The sequence below is a fragment of the Myotis brandtii genome, unplaced genomic scaffold (assembly GCF_000412655.1).
Source record: "Myotis brandtii unplaced genomic scaffold, ASM41265v1 scaffold6, whole genome shotgun sequence".
In the NCBI taxonomy this organism is placed as follows: Eukaryota; Metazoa; Chordata; class Mammalia; order Chiroptera; family Vespertilionidae; genus Myotis; species Myotis brandtii.
In genome coordinates, this window is record NW_005370271.1 from 317,967 (window position 1) to 328,388 (window position 10,422).

Genomic DNA, 10,422 nt, shown 5'->3' on the forward strand with positions numbered 1-10,422 from the left:
GGAGGCAGCCAATTAATGATGCCCTCTTATCATTAATGTTTTCAATCTCTCTCCCTCTTCCTTCCTTTCTGAAATCAATAAAAATATATTTTTTAAAAATAATAAAAAATAAAAAGATTTAAGAAAGTCCTGGCCAGGTAGCTCACCTGGTTAGAACATCCTCCTAATATGCCAAGGTTGTGGGTTCTATCCCTGGTCAGGACACATACAAGAATCAACCGATGGATGCATAAATAAGTGGGACAACAAATCAATGTCTCTCTCTCTGTTTCTCTCTCCCCCTCTCTTTCCCAACCCTTCTCTTTGCCCCTCTCTCTTTCCCTTGCGTTTGCAGTGTTCAGGGGAAATACTGACCCAAGCCCACACAGCCCTGGCTGAAGTAGGAGGGGTTATTATTGTTGCCGTTTTTTTTTCCAGCCCCAAGGGCCAGGTTTTGGGAGCAGCAGGAATTCTTTGTATTCTTTCCTAGCATGCATAATAAAAACTACTTAACTTCCTAACATTCTCTCCAATTTGAGAAACTCCACAGCATGAGGCACTTGAAGGCTGATGACTCTTTTACCTTACCCTTGATTGAAAGAGGAAAAAACCACCACAACAAAGTTCTTAGGATAGCCCTAGCCGGTTTGGCTCAGTGGATAGAGCGTTGGTCTGTGGAACAAAGGGTCCCTGGTTCGATTCCTGTAAAGGGCACGTACCTTGGTTGCAGGCTCTTTCCTGGCCCAGGGCCCTGGTAAAATTTGTAATCCTCATGCCTGGTCGGGGCACGTGCAGGAGGCAGCTAATCGATGTGCTTCTCTCACATGGATGTTTCTCTCTGTCTTTCCCTCTCTCTAAAAGATCAATGGAAAAATGTCCTCGGGTGAGGATTAACAGCAGCAACAAAAATAGTTCTCAGGACAGAGGATTTCCGCAGCATATGCAGCAAGATGCCTTGGGCTGCTTCTAGGAAAAGCGATGTAATGTCTGAGACCAGGGCCACCCTGGGAGACTCGCTGGAACTCCTTGCGCTTCACAACTATTCCCTCTGAGAAGGAGTTTAGTCCTTCAGTGGAGGAAGGAATACACACACTGTGGTAGACACATACGATGGAATATCATTCAGCCATGAAAAGGAATGGAGTGCCCACACATATGACAACTTGGATGAACCTTGAAAACATTTTCTTAGGTGAAAGAAGCTGGACACTAGAATTCACATACTACATGATTCCATTTATATGAAATGTAAACCCATAGAGACAGAGCAGAGATTGATGGTCACAAGGGACAGGGGAAGGGAGGAATTGAGGGTGAGTACTTAAATGGGTAAGGAGTGTTTTTCTAGGGTGATGAAAAAGTTTTGAAACCAGAGAGAGGCAGTGGTCGCACAACATTGTGAATACACTAAATGCCACTGAATTGTAGACATTAAAACAGTTAATTATATGCTATGTGAATTTCACCTCAATTTTTAAAAGAAGGCACTTTAGGAATTCTAGCATACGTGTCCAAAGCTACATCACAGCAATAGCTGTAAAAGGGAAAATTAAAAATAACCATGTGTCCATCATTTAGAGATTGGGCACATAAAATAAAATCATTCATGCTATGGAATGAAAGGTAACTATCAACAACAAATTGACACACCCTGGCATGAAAAGATGTCCACGTTACAATATTAAGTGAAACAATTTAGTTGCAAACAAGTATATTATATACCATTAAAAAAACATACACACGCCAGGAGATCACGGCTCGGCTCGATTCCTGGTCAGGGGACATGTCCCTCTTGCAGGCTCCATCACCAGCATGGGGCATGCAGGAGGCAGCCAATCGATGATTCTCTCTCATCGTTGATGTTTCTATCTCTTGCCCTCTCCCTTCCTCTCTGAAATACATAAAAATATTAAAAATAAATATAAATAAAAAAACATACACACAGGTGTACCTTGCAACGATATAGTACAAAAGTGTGAATGGAAAGACATCAAATAAAACATTTGCTGAGGTTACTGCTGAGGAAAAAATGCTGGAGTGGGAGGCGGTTTTCACTTTTTACTATATCATGTTGTCATTTGCAAAAAGTTAAAGATTTTTACACAATAAATGAATATGTTTTGAAATAAGTCAAAACTTACATAATATTTAAGATGCAGAAGAGTAGAGAGTAGGGAAATGACCCGAAGTCCTGCCACCAGGACCTTTTTAGTTTGTACCTTTCAGTGTTTTTTTTTTTTAAATACATATTATATGACATACAGGCTATATTATGTAGGTCATGTAGGTGGATTATATTAATAGTTGCTTTCTCTCTCTCTCTCTCTCTCTTTTTTAATCCTCACCGGAGGATATTTTTCCATTGATTTTTAGAGAGATTGGAAGAGAGAGGGAAAGAGAGAAATATCGATGTGAGAGAAACCCAGGGCCAGGTCCGGAGCCTGCAGCTGAGGAACGTGCCCTTGACCGGAATCGAACCCGGGACCCTTCGGTCTGCAGGCTGATGCTCTATCCTCTGAGCCAAACCAGCTAGGGCGAGTTTTTTTTTTTTTTTTAAACACAGAGAACACTAATTTTTTTTAAAGAAATATAAAAACCCCTGCAAGACATCAAAAGATGACACTTTAGACCAGCGGTTCTCAACCTGTGGGTCACGACCCCTTTGGCGGTCGAACGACCCTTTCACAGGGGTCGCCTCAGACCATCCTGCATATCAGATATTTACATGACGATTCATAACAGTAGCAACATGACAGTTATGAAGTAGCAACGAAAATAATTTTATGGTTGGGCCACAACATGAGGAACTGTATTTAAAGGGCCAGAAGGTTGAGAACCACTGCTTTAGACTAAGCAGGGCTGGCTTGTGCTTCTCCCAACGCCCAGAACCACCAGCCTTGAACATAGTAGGAACGCACTCAGTTCTCAGCCTCAACTTTTTGAAGAGTTAAATACTTACTGCAGTTTCCTACAATTTTCAGGATCCAGCAAGGAGAGGTTGAACCTGAAACATTTATAAGACAAAATGGCTGTTCCGTGTGCCAAGTGCAAGGGCGCGTGGTAGCTGAGCCGCGCGAGCACGAGGGAATGCCCAGGAAGCCTTTTACCCTCGATCACTGGCCCGCTGCCGCGCGGGCGTGTGCCCGGCCCATCTGGGCAATGGCCTCGTTCCTGCACTTGGTTTTGACGAGCCCTGCAGATGGGTCTGAGTTCAGGAGGGGTATCGGTTACTCCGCCAGACATTCTTGCAGACGCCTGTTGCCAGCTTGTGGCGTGTGTTGTTCGTTTTTCAGTGGCTTTTTGCAAACATGGCCAACATTAACTTCTGCTGTTTCATCCCTCCTCTTAGAACCTGGGAGAATGGAATCACAGCGATGGGTGGGCCTGAGAGTGTGTGTGCTTCTGTGTGTGTGTGTATGGTGTGTGGTGTGCATGTATGTACATGTACCCTGACAGCACCCATGTCCAATTTTTGAGGCAGAAGACCGAGCTAAATGTCCTCTCTTATTTGCAGTGTATTATTTTCTGTGGGTTCTAAGTAATTCATAGGGAGGTCCCTTTCCATAATGAAAGTGGATGTCCCCCCACGTCAACACCGACAGCTTTTCCAGGGACGAGTGGGTTTAGATGCATCTTAACACGGGTTTTATTTACTCACCCTGGATGGTTGCAGGGAAGAGTGTGTGGTGGACGCTGGGGCTGCGGGGGACACAAGGCTGGTTTCAGTGGAGATGACAGAGAGCAGACAGGATGGAAGCCGGGGAGAGTCCCTGGCCCCAAGGTCACCCCGAAGGTGAGCCAGGCCCAGAAGGGGGTGTCAGGCGGGGAGTTTGCAAAGGTGCCACGTTGGGTTCCCTGTGTCTTTCCTTCTAGCCCGCGATGCTGCCTCAGCTTTCGCCTTCTCGGTGACATCTCCAGCTGCTCTTTTCCTTGATCAAAACCTGCTAGTAAACCTTCCCTGGCAGCCCTAGCCGGCGTGGCTCAGTGGATAGAGTGTGGGCCTGCGGACCAAAGGGTCTCAGGTTCAGTTCCGGTCAAGGGCACGTACCTGGGTGGCAGGCTCCGGCCCTGGCCCTGGTCAGGGCTCTTGCAGGAGGCAACCAATCAATGTGTTTCTCCCACATCGATATTTCTCTCTGTCTTTCCCTCTCTCTTCCACGCTCCCTAAAAATCAATGGAAACATATCCTCGGGTGAGGATTAAAAAAAAACACAAAAAAACCTCCCTGGCAGAGGGGGGGTCAGGTGAAGCCTCCCAGGTGTGGGTCCCTTCTTGTAAATAATATCGAAGTCAGTTCATCCATTGGGTCCCCCACGGCGGCTCTGCGTCTGGTGCTGGCGACACTGGAAGAAAAGGCTCGCTGTGCTGGAGGGACGCATGTAATGAGCCAGGTGCAGGGACTGGGTGCTGGGGACGTGGGGAGAGACCTCCATCTCAGGGCCCGAGCCGCAGTCAGAGGTGGGAGGGGGACCGTCTGGCACTGGGCTGGGAGAGCAGCAGCGGCCAGGGAGCGAGGCCCAGTCCTGGGGCGCTGAGTTCCCGCCTAGGAGCTCAGAGGCCCCCTGTGTGGCGTGAGGCACTGAAAGGCCTATGCCAGGTTGGGGGGGCAGGTTGTGGTTTTAGGGGAGTCTCTCTGGCTGGTGGCCCTGGAGGAGGGTCCCTGTGAGACTGCAAGTGGAGAGAGTTTCAGGCTGTGAAAGAGGGGTTCCCAGAGGGTCAAGGAGGGGGCGCTGGGCTCCAGAGACCTCCTCCTCCAGAGTGAGGCCACTGCTCCGAGGAGGGAGACAGGGGTGGGAGGCTGAGTGACAGAGGCCAGGGGACCGAAGAGGGCGCTTTGCCGCCCAGATCTCCCTCCCTCAGGGCCCCAGTCACCCGACAGGAGGCAGAGGCGAGGAGGCGACTGGCAGGTTCCAATCCCAGCGCCCTGCGCTCACCTCTACCCCCCACCTCCTAGCTGCTCAATAAACAGCAGGCCGACTACTATCCGAGGTGAACAGGGCCGTTCACAAATGCACGTGCGGGGTGTGGTGTGTGTGTGCGCGGGAGCCCAGCTCAGGAGCCAGGGCAGGCGGCTGTGGGGAGCCCATCGCCTTGCCCAGGGGAAGAGCCACAGGCCAGTCTCAGTGCATTCATTTCCTCATTTCCGAGCAGACTCTTGTCAAGAAAAAAAAAAAAAAAGATGGCAGAGTGTCGTCCTGGCAGAAATAGCCGAGACCACAGATGCATTTGCCCGCCTGCCCCGCTGCTCTCCCTGTCTGCCTCCCTCCGGCTCCGTCAGACGCCTGGGCTTTGCACGGCCAGCTGACTCCAGAGAGGCGACAGGTGACTGTGGGAGGACCACCCTCGGGGAAGGGCCGTGGATGGCTCCAGGGGAGGGGGCCATGCCATTCCCGAGTGGTACAGTTCGCAGCTCCCAGAACAAACAGGGCTGACACTGATGCAAACTTTGAAAAGTGTTTTTTTAATATATATTTTTACTGATTTCAGCGAGAGCAAAAGAGAGAGAGAGATTGAAACATCCATGATGAGAGAGAACCATCGATCGGCTGCCTCCTGCACACCTCACACTGGGGATCGAGCCCGCAACCCGGGCATGTGCCCGGACCAGGAATTGAACCGTGACCTCCTGGTTCATAGGTCATCGCTCAACCACTGAGCCACGCTGGCCCTGGGCAAAAAGCATTTTTTTAAAAAAGCATCCTCGCCCACATGTTAAAGACATACATCTATTTCAATGAAAATGTGCTCAATGCTCAAAAGTTCATAAGGAAGATTTTCCTAATTAAAAAAAAAAACCCAAAACATCACCACTGAACTCTAATGCCAGCATTCAATACATCCTTTAAGGAACAGTCCCAGAATGTCTTGCTCTCCGCCCAGTGGATTGCTAGGGACTTGCAGGAGCCCTGGCCGATGACACACTTGCCCTGAATGAGCCTGCAGGTACCGGACGGACGGACGGACAGGCCCTTCCTTGTCAGGGGCGGCTGACTCTCCAGAGGTCAGTTGACTAACTGAGAAGTAGGTGCTTTGAGTTAGAGACTGCAGGCGTTTTATCTCATCTTAACAGAGAAACTGTTCCGAAGGGGAAATCCCCACGGCGGCACCTACCACCTTGTGTATGATGTACAGGCCACTTGCAAAATATTGCACAAGCGACCTGGCAAAGACGCCTGGGTTTCGTCAGTCCTCTGCCTGCGCCTTCCCTCCTTGCTCCCCTGTAGGCTCAGCCAGCAGCCGGCGCGTCCTGGGTCCTGGGTCTCCCATGAATAAGGCAGCACCTACCGTGCTTCCCAGAAACATAGCTCGGGGAGCAAACCAAGCCCGAGGACGCTCCTCTGTGGCCCTGGACACTGCTGTGGCGTCAGGCGTCCCATCTGGAGTGGCCAGGCCTACAGACCAGCCTGTAGCTCATTGCCAGGGTGCTGAGCCAGCTCACCTTTCCCCGGGGGCGGCCACTGTAAGGTCCCAGGTGAGAATTAGCGAGAGACAACCTCTTCATTCCTCTTGGTGAATTTGTCTATTTCCTCCTCTGTTTTGAAAGTAAGAAAATATAAAGTGACCGTGTCTCCTTTTCCTTTTCCCTGTGGCTGCCAGGAAGCTCAGAGACGAATTCCAAGCTCACTTACATGTTAGGCGTGAGAGCAGTAGGTTCAATCAATGCTTTCCCTGCCCCTGGACTTGACTTTCTACTTCTATAACATGCTCTCTGCCCCTGGTTCTCTACTTAATTTAGGATAGATTTTATTGTACAAGGGCTACAATAACACTGTTGCTTTTCCACTCATGGTTTCCCCCTCCGTATATTTCCTTGTACCCCCACCCTCCTCCCACCCCCTCCCTCATTCAGTCAACAAGACCAGGTGGCATTCTTGCCTGGGGGAAGGTATGTCACAGTAGAAGGAGTTTCAAAGCCCAAGCTAGGGAGGCCTGTGGGGAGGGGAGGGGATGAGTCACACGGAGCAGAGCTTTGCTGGCTGAAGCTTCCCAGGCTGGTGGAGAAAGAGAACAAAAGGAAGTTGAGAGTCAGGGACAGCAGATCCCAGCTTGCTGGGCGGAATCTGTCCCAGGGGAAGCCTGCCCCCTGATTCCCACTCAAAGTGTAGAGAGAGCGCGAGCCTGTGGCAGAGGTGGCCGTGTGGGCGACAGATGGGCTGAGACCACCTCCCCGAGTGTCCCGCACCCCCAGGGCACAGGAGCTCAGTAAGATGACTCCCCTGCGTCCCAGGAGGGGGAGTCTGGGGACGCTCAGGGAGATTGGAGGGGCCTTGCAGTTGAGAATGACAATGTGGCATCATCCTTCAGGGCCCGGGGCCAAGGTCAGGGGATGGCCAGCACCCATGTCACATGTGTGGGTGGTGGCTGAGGACTGAGGACGTGTGGGGCTGGCCTGGATGCCCTGGGCCTGAAGGACTGAGAGCGCCCAGGGAAGGTGTGACTCACCGAGAGGGACTTTCTGCCAGAAGCAGACGGTGCTCCTGAGGGAAACCGAGTTGCCTTGTAGAGAAACGGTCACACGTCTCAGAAACCGGACGTCAATACACTGAGCCCCCGCCCCCCACGGAACGCAGAGGAGAAACAAAGGAAGGAACATTATCCTAATAGACTGCCCCCTTCGGAGCCTCCGATGAGGATAGAATTTCTTTTCTTTTTTTAAATATATTTTTATTGATTTCAGAGAGGAAGGGTGAGAGAGAGGGAAACATTAATGATGAGAGAGAATCATTGATCAGCTGCCTCCTACACCCCCTCGCCCCCCAGCTGAAACCCAGGCATGTGCCCTGATCAGTAATGGAACCATGACCTTCTGGTTCATAGGTCGATGCTCAACCACTGAGCCACGCCTACTGGGCAAGGATAGAATGTACATGCTTGGGACCCAACGGGATCTGTCTTCCAGGTTGCGATGGGCCAGGAAGCCACCTGACTCCTTCCCCCGTCTTCCTCCGTGACAGATGCCCTCCGAGTGACCTGGAGCCGCCCCTGGGCCCCGCTAATGGCCTGGAAGCTTCCCAGGTGCTCCAGGAGAGAAGCGGCCTTTTAACGTGATTTTTGGCCTCAGAGCGAGTGCCAGCCTTAAATGCTCTTCGGAATAACAAATGGTGCGTGCGCGTCCGCCTCTGAAAGCCCTTGCTGACTGCACGCCCAGCCTGAGGATTTCGCTGATGGAGGCTGGTTCTGTCATCCTCGCCCGTTGTGTCTTAGCAGCCTGGCGGTGAGTTCGCCCGTCTTTCAAATGAGCACAAGAATAATTTCTTGGTGGGGGTCTGCTGCTGAGCAGATGTTCGCAGAGCCCCTCAGGGGCCCCGGGACAGGGCCCTCGGTAGGATTGAGGTGGTGGTTGTGTAATCGTTTTTCCTTCTGGTTTTGATTAAAAAATGATACATGCGCCTCTATGTACACACGTGCCGATGCTAATGGGGACGCACACACCGGAGACACCTCCACACGGGCGAGCACAGAGGCTGTCCCTGCCGCCAGGGTCCCTCCCGGCATCGTCTTCCACAAACGAAAAGATTGGGGGGGATCTCTTTTTTCAAACAACTGAGATGTTCCTGCCCTTTGAAGGCCCCACGTTTGGGGTGAGGGCGGAGAGAGGCAGCCTTCCCCGCCCAGAGAGAGACTCCCGTGCCCTCTGCCATTCTGGGGAGACACAGGCCGTCCCTGCCCACAGAGGGCAACCCCCCTCCGCCCACTGCTCGCAAGTGTCGCCTGCATTTGGCTCTGTTTTCTGTCAGAATGAGAGTTGGAGGCCCGGTGTCCCCAGCAGAGCCTGGCTGTCCTGTTACATCAGCCTCAGGGCTCCCCGCCCCCCAAATGCAGCTGTCTTGGAAGACGACAGCAAATTGACCAACATACCAGGATTCCCGGAGACCAAAGTATTTGAGAGAGATCAGGAAGAGGGTCACCTCGGCCAGGTCCTGCAGCCCCACGCCGTGTTTCCTGAGGGTTATGAATGCATTTCCACAGGGGCTCACATTGTATTCTTGGTGCATCTAGCAGGGGAAAGGGCTCGGAGCTGGCCCGCAGGCACTGGACGCCCCCCCCCCTCGGCCTGGGCCTCCCTGTCACACCTGGGTCCCCCCGAAGCGGAGTGTTCATTTACTCTGTAAGTGAAAAGTAGATTTACCCATTAATTTCAACTCCAGCGCTCCCAGCCCCAGCGAAGGCACAGTTAATATCATCTCACTTCAGACGACACTCGGAGGAGCAGGAAGACAATTTGTGGGGGGAAAGGAATGGGAGGCAGCGCGCGCGGCCCGGGAATGTTAATATTTACTGGCTGCCGCCCGCGCTATCTGGGAGCCTGCACAGGCGCTAAGTGGGGATTACATCTTCAATTAAGTAGTGGTGGCGGGGGAGTCGGCGATGTTTCACAGAGGGAAACTGCCGAAATCATACTTTAAGGAGAATCATTTTTTTTAAAAAGCTACGGAAAAAAAAAATTGAAATCAAAGCCCGAGGGGGAAAAATAGAGGGAACATTTCTGTTTAGGGAATCCTAATATTTTGGCTGAACACATTATGTAAAATTAAATACTATTTTAAACCAAGGAGATATAATATCTAATTAAGTTTTTGTGGTTGATGGGCTTAGAGAGGGCTGTGAATGTTGCATCCATTGAACTGAAAGAAGTAGAAAAATTAAATAACACTGTCCTATAGTGACTTGCACCCAGACACGCCAGCCGGCTTCCGTCTCCCGTGCTCACTCCGCCCCCACCTAGAACTCAGGGAAGAAGTGAGAGAAAATGAGCGTGAGCAGGAGGAGCTCATTAAGCTTGTAGGGACCCCAAAGAGCCAGAATCAAGAGTTGTGAGCCTCCTCCCCGAGCTGCGGCCATGGGCTCGAGGGGCCCGGGGAACTCTCAGCCAAGGCCGTCCTGGGCGTCCAGGCTGGAGAAACAGCAGAACCCCCTGGAACTCCTGCCCCAGAATGCTCTCTGCTCTACAGCAGGAATGTCAAACTCGGGGCTGTGCAGGTTCTGTAATTGATCAGAAGTACCAGGAGGCACTAAGACCATAAGGCTATTGGGAGTTTTAGAAGAATGTCAAGGTAAGGCGTGTAGAAACCAGAGACGGAAGATTTCGTTTTTAAAGAAGGTTGACTTCTAAGACTAATTATTTCTTTAAGGCATTTTCAAGTTACTCTATAAAATAATTTTTAGGGAGAGGAAATGAAGAGATTAGTACAGCCCTAGCCAGTTTGGCTCAGTGGATAGAGCATTGGCCTGTAGACTGAAGGGTCCTAGGTTCAATTCTGGTCAAGGGCACATGCCCGGGGTTATGGGCTCGATCCCCAGCAGCGGGTGTGCAGGAGGCAGCCGATCCATGCTTCTCTCTCCCTCTCCCTTCCTCTTTTTCTAAATATCAGTTTTTAAAAAATCTATATATATATAAAAGCCCAGCAACCAAAACAGCGGAACAACTAGAACAACCAGAAT

The 10,422-nt window shown here is 51.0% G+C and overlaps 1 non-coding gene across 1 annotated transcript; it reads left to right on the forward strand.

Moving 5' to 3' along the window:
• The first annotated feature begins 620 nt into the window (after window positions 1–620).
• On the forward strand, window positions 621–693 carry TRNAH-GUG. The gene has a single exon. It is a non-coding gene; the product is annotated as a tRNA-His (tRNA).
• The last annotated feature ends 9,729 nt before the right edge of the window (window positions 694–10,422 follow it).